Genomic DNA, 6,000 nt, shown 5'->3' with positions numbered 1-6,000 from the left:
TCTTTATGTATTATTATTTACTTCCATGTTGCCGCTGCCCAATGTTGACCCTCGTGGAGTTATGTATGTGCAGCTGGGCCATTAAATCGGAATTGGGCATTCGGTCCGAGTGCTTTAAATAGTGTCGACAAATCATTTTTGGCAGGTTGCAGGCACAAGGTGACATCAGCGTGGTGGGGACCCCATGGTTGGAGCAGAACTGGACGGGGGACTCACGGGCCGCCCCTTTCCTCGTCTTCAGGGCTTGTACACACGCACACGCCACTGGGACTGTTCTGTCGAGCAAGCAGCGCTCTCGGACCAACTTCAACTCTATTCTTTTAGGAAACTAAAGTCACTTTTCTTCGTGTTTCTCCAGTTTTTAGGTGAGTCACTGTTCTTGGTCAATTAGCAAAGTACCCACGTTGGATTCCTCTCGGTACTCTTTGTGCACGTTAATAAATGCCAGGATTAAACCGTCATTTATTTCATCCATTTGTGGAAGTGTAGAAACATCAAATGAGGTTTAACTGTGGCGTATAAGTTTAGAATTATGTTCGGTTCATGGCTTGAAGTCTAAAATTTAATAGGTTACTGTTTCACAGCAGTAATCTATTTATAAAAACAGTAAATATTAGCATCGATCTATTTATCTAGCTAGCTATCATTGTTGTTTGGTGATTTTGCTAATTTTTTTAAAAAAAATATAACTTTTTAATGCAGAGTCTTAGAAATAGGCAGCACGGTGACCTAGTGGTTTGCCCATCTGCCTCACAGTCGAGAGGTCCTGGATTCGAATCTCAGGTCGGGTCTTCCTGAATGGTGTCTATGTGATTTTTCTCCGGGTATGTCAACAAATTCAGCAGCGTGGTGGGCGACTGGTTAGAGCGTCTGCCTCACACTTCTGTGGACCGGGGTTCAATCCTTGGCCCCGCCTGTGTGGCGTTTGCATGTTCTCCCCGTGCCTGCGTGGGTTTTCTCCGGGCACTCCGGTTCCCTCCCACATCCCAAAAAAATGTGTGGTAGGTTTAATGACAACTCTAAATTGCCCGTAGGTGTGAATGTGAGTGTGAATGGTTATTTGTTTGTATGTGCCCTGCGATTGGCTGGCAACCAGTTCAGGGTGTACCCCGCCTCCTGCCTGATGAAAGCTGGGATAGGCTCCAGCACGCCCGCGACCCTAGTGAGGAGAAGCGGCTTGGAAAATGGATGGATGGATGGATGGATGGATGGATGGATGGATGGATGGTGGTGCTCATGGCCAGTATGTTTCCAGTGGCCATTTCAGTAAAGTCAAAAGTGTTTCCTTGGACTTCTGTCATGAAACTCAACCTGCTTCCTGACATATTTATACACCAGCAACAGCAGCAGCAGGAATATATCATAATTATTATACCCTTGCTGCAGACTTGTTGTGAGAAAATTGCTTTGCTTTTAATCAGCTTACCAAGTAAGTTCTACAACATAACCTAAAATAATGAAGACGTATACAGTATTGGAATTTATTTTTGACATTTTGTGGCCTTGAAGTGTTTTAATTAGGGAGCACAGCAGCACTATGTTGGGGTTAGTGGCCTTATGAGCCCCACAACCTGCTGGAATGACATGAGGGAGACCGCTGTGTGAAATGCCACAAACGTGCACCCACCCACGCACACACACATATACACACGCACGCACACACATGCACAGACGCACGCTTGCTGGAAAGTCAATAGACAAACAGGCACAATCAATGAAAAGTCCAGCTTGCCTTGCTGCTGAATATCTCTCAATAGAGATATGCTGTAGTTGTGTCACAGTGGGATTGTTCCAAGTTTGAACTCATTGTGTGCGTCTTTAAGCAGCAGCGTGTCTCCACACAGTGCGCGTACAGGACATCCGACATTTGCTGCTTCTGTATAAACTCAGCCACATGTGTCATGTGTTTTTTCCTTCTTGAGTCTTAGACGGCCCAAATCAAAGCATTTGATTTCGTCCAAAGCCTCTTTATTCTGTGCCTACCATTTTCTTAACCTAAGTTTGACATTCCTTTGAAACAGGACCCTGACCTTTAAGTGTGATTGACGCAACGAGGAAGGGGTCCATTGCAGAGGTGCGAACTTTGAAACCGGGTGCTGTATTTGTCTTCGCACCGCTGGATTTCCAACCATTTTTCTGACCACACATGGTGATGTTGGTGAAAGCGTCAGTCTGTCATCAACAAATGGTCAAAAGTCCCTCCCTATAGGTAACATGATTCAGCACCATACAAATTGAATATGCTGCGTTTCAAGTTACAAGTCAAGCCCGTTCCCACACAAACACTGGTACTGTAATTTCAAGTGTATTTTTTAAATGCATTTTGGTCTTTTTTTCCCCCTTCCCAAGCATGCATTTAAGGTTACTGAAAACAGTTTTGGGAAAATACTTTCTTTGGAAAACATAGTGTGTGCCTTCATCCCCATGTGTGACATTCAGGGCAACTCTACTCCTAATCCACACGTATGATTTCCGATTCCTCCATTTGCCATTGCTGTAACTGTACCTTTCTGAAGGTGACTTTCTTCAGGTTTTTGATTGGCTAAAATAGCATTACATTTAGAAGTAATGGCACTGAATGTGCCTGACAGCCTATGAATGTTTTTTGTTTTTTTGGTGTCTTCAGAACACTGTCAGATACTGTTAGTAAACACGAGAGGTAGGTAGTAACACATTAAATTTACTTTTTTACCTTTACTTAAGTAACTTTTTGGATAAATTGTAGTTGTCAGAGTTGTTTTAATGCAACATACTTTTTACTTTTACTTAAGTATTTTCATTCAGCAGATTTTACTACGTAACGATGAGAAACATTCTGCTCACTACTTTATTTTTTGTATCTATTATTGCTTGCACGATTTATTTGTTTTGGTTTGTCAAATAATCCTGAGCCTTGGGCTGTCACATGACGCTTTCACCAATCTAACATAACCGCTAGTGACATTTGACTCCATTTCACCAATCAAATGGAGCCACACTGCAAAATTTCAAAATCTTACCAAGAATATTGGTCTTATTTCTTGTCCGAACTAATGTGATTAGACTTAAAATAAGACTCAGCACATAAAATGTTACTTGTTTTTTTCCCCACTTTTACTTGACATAAGTGGACACATTTTTTTTTGTTCTTACACCACTGGCATTTTTTTTCTTCTTATATGAAGTAAAACTGAGCTTAAAACAAGTGGGAAATTGTCTAAAAACAAGTTACCAGAAACAAGGTTTTCATTGTGACTAATTTACGTGAAGCACAGCAGAAACAATGGACTAAACAACGGTGTGCATCTCGCAGTCAGAAGAGGCACAACACCCCTAGCCCTCACGTTTAAAGTAGAAACTATGAACTATGATAAACTAACACTATGTCATGCACTGTCATCTGTGTGTGCCTAAAATGTTGACATTTTAGCACACAAGCACTAACTCACCATAGTACTTAAGTAGTTTGTTTTCAATTAATATTTACTTGGATTGCTACTTTTTAGGCGGCATGGTGGACGACTGGTTAGAGCGTCAGCCTCACAGTTCTGAGGACCTGGGTTCAATACCCGGCCCCACCCGGTTTTCTTCAGGCACTCCGGTTTCCTCCCACATTCCAAAAACATGCATTAATTGGAGACTCTAAATTGCCCGTAGGCATGACTGTGAGTGTGAATGGTTGTTTTTTTCTATGTGCCCTGCGATTGGCTGGCAACCAGTTCAGGGTGTACCCCGCCTCCTGCCCGATGACAGCTGGGATAGGCTCCAGCACGCCCGCGACCCTAGTGAGGAGAAGCGGATGCTACTTTTTACTTTTACTACAGTCATATTATTCTAGAGTAACAGGATTCTTACTTGACTACATTTTTTTTTTTTGTCAACTCAGCCCACCTCTGCTGAGCACTAAGTTAGGCATGTTTTGGTATTTGGCGGCAACAGTCATAAGGGTCTTTAGGCAATTATTGAAAAGTGATCTGTATCATTGGGTAGCTTGTTTGAAAAACGACAACAGGGAAATGAGACTGCCTGTATTTACGATCTCTGATTAAGTTGTTTGGACACCTAGCCATTACACCAACACCAACTGGTACCCCTTTTGCAGCAACCTGTATAACACCGTCCCCTCAGAGTTGGGTGTGTTTCTGGGGGACTAGACATTTGTGACATCAGCGGTCACTGACACTGAGTCACGATCTATGCTTGAGTTCATTTCAAAGGTGTTTGAAGGCTTTCTTCCCTACCCAATTCATCCAAGCATGTCTTTATGGACTTTGGTACAGTCATGCTTGGACAGAAAAGGGCCTTGCCTAAATGATTACCACACAGTTGGAAGCAAATTACAGTAATGTCCAAAATGTCTTGGTAGGATTGAACTCATTTTCATCATCAACACACATATTTGCTTTAGTGAGCCTTGAGTTTGAACTAAGAAGTCTAACCTAATTCCTGATTGATTAATTCATGTCTTAAAAGGTCTCAATACATTTGTCCATAAAGTGGAAGTGCAGAACTGGGCTACGGATTTTGGTATTGACAAACGAGGCATGGTCAAAGAAAATTATATCTTCTTCAGGTGAGGGAAAAACTCACGACGTCAGCATTCTTCAGCAGAATACTGTCATTATGTGAGCTGGACACACTACTGGAACCTCTGTGGCCTGAGATTACGGGCCTTTTGGAAATGTACGACTTAAAACCATTTCATTCTGATCTCTGTGCTTGACAAAGTCATATTAACCTGTAAGCGGCTGGGAAAGCACTACTGAGCAATACAAGGCATGCAAGATAAATAATATTTTTCTGCCGAAAACAACTCCAAACTCACCATTTAATTGTTGTTTTATTTATTTTTTTGCTGTGTTTAACCTATTTTAAAAAATTTTTTGGGTCAGCCTAGCTCGAGCTGAGAAACAGGCGTCCTGCGCTTGTGTCGGCACTGCTCTCACAATTAACTGGGAATCTTGTTGTAATTTCCTTTGAGGATCTTCTGTTGTAAATAAAAAATGTGTGACTAGAAGAAAGGGCTGATGAAAAGAAACAAGTATATTACGTGTGCTGTGGAGCTATAAGAAGATACAATAAACAGCGCAGCGTTAGAGCGAGTCTGGATATTTGTCGAGGAGTTGAACATGTTTTCTCGAGCGAAGAGGAAGTGTTGTGCTTGGGTTAAGGCTGAGCGTGATGTTTGAAAATAGAAAGTCGAAAGCCAAAGCGTGAGTGTAAAAAAATGCCGCCTTATCTTGTATGTTTGTTCACCTGGATAGTTGGGTTAGAGCATGAACATAGAGACGCTTAACAAAGTCCACTCATGTGGACCTACAGCAGAGTTGAGGATTTAGCACCATAGTCCTCCCAAATGTGTTTCTGTCAAACTTACTTTGGTACTCAAAGAACAGGAAGACACTATGGAGAGTCATTTGAGCATTTACTGTATTTGATATCCAAATTAAAATCCATGTTCTAGTATGCTTTTTGTCCTCACTAGTAAGACAATTCATCGCACTAGTAGAATGACTGTCATACTGGTGATGTTTTTCCTTCCTTCCTTCCTTCCTTCCTTCCTTCCTTCCTTCCTTCCTTCCTTCCTTCCTTCCTTTAGCAAACACTTTCTTTGTTATTGCCTCTAATAATTGGCCACAAGTCACAATACCTGTAGAAAAAAAAAAAATCAAAAGTGCCTACTTTTTGGCCCACCCTGTATGTTACTAGTGAGACAAAACTGTGCACTAGTTAACATCTGTGTTGCTGGTTGTACAATCAGTGAAGCACTAGATGTTAACGAGTAGAATTTTATGTCTTTAGTATCTTTGGTAGCATGTAGTTGTCAACTAGTAAATAGTTTTGCCGCACTAGTAACATGTACCAGTGAGCTCTAGTTGTTGGACTAGTGCGCAGTAATGTCTTAGTAGTGAGGACAAGGCACATTCAAGTAAATGGACAAGTCTGCACACTAGCTGAATGATTTGATCGGACAAGTAGAACAACTATGGATTAGTATTTTTATTTCACTACTGTAGGACA

At 41.6% G+C, this 6,000-nt stretch overlaps 1 protein-coding gene across 1 annotated transcript in view; it reads left to right on the top strand.

Moving 5' to 3' along the window:
• The first annotated feature begins 275 nt into the window (after positions 1-275).
• The window catches only part of cdc42ep1a (CDC42 effector protein (Rho GTPase binding) 1a), a 23,807-nt gene continuing 18,082 nt past the window's right edge, over positions 276-6,000 (top strand). Inside the window, exon 1 of the mRNA XM_061705502.1 lies at positions 276-365. The gene's annotated coding sequence lies outside the window, so the exon portion shown is untranslated. The remainder of the gene's footprint in view (positions 366-6,000) is intronic.

The sequence above is a fragment of the Phycodurus eques genome, chromosome 19 (genome assembly GCF_024500275.1).
Source record: "Phycodurus eques isolate BA_2022a chromosome 19, UOR_Pequ_1.1, whole genome shotgun sequence".
Taxonomy (NCBI): domain Eukaryota; kingdom Metazoa; phylum Chordata; class Actinopteri; order Syngnathiformes; family Syngnathidae; genus Phycodurus; species Phycodurus eques.
The sequence above is the reverse complement of the archived record's forward strand: the minus strand, read 5'-3'. Positions and strand labels throughout refer to the sequence as shown.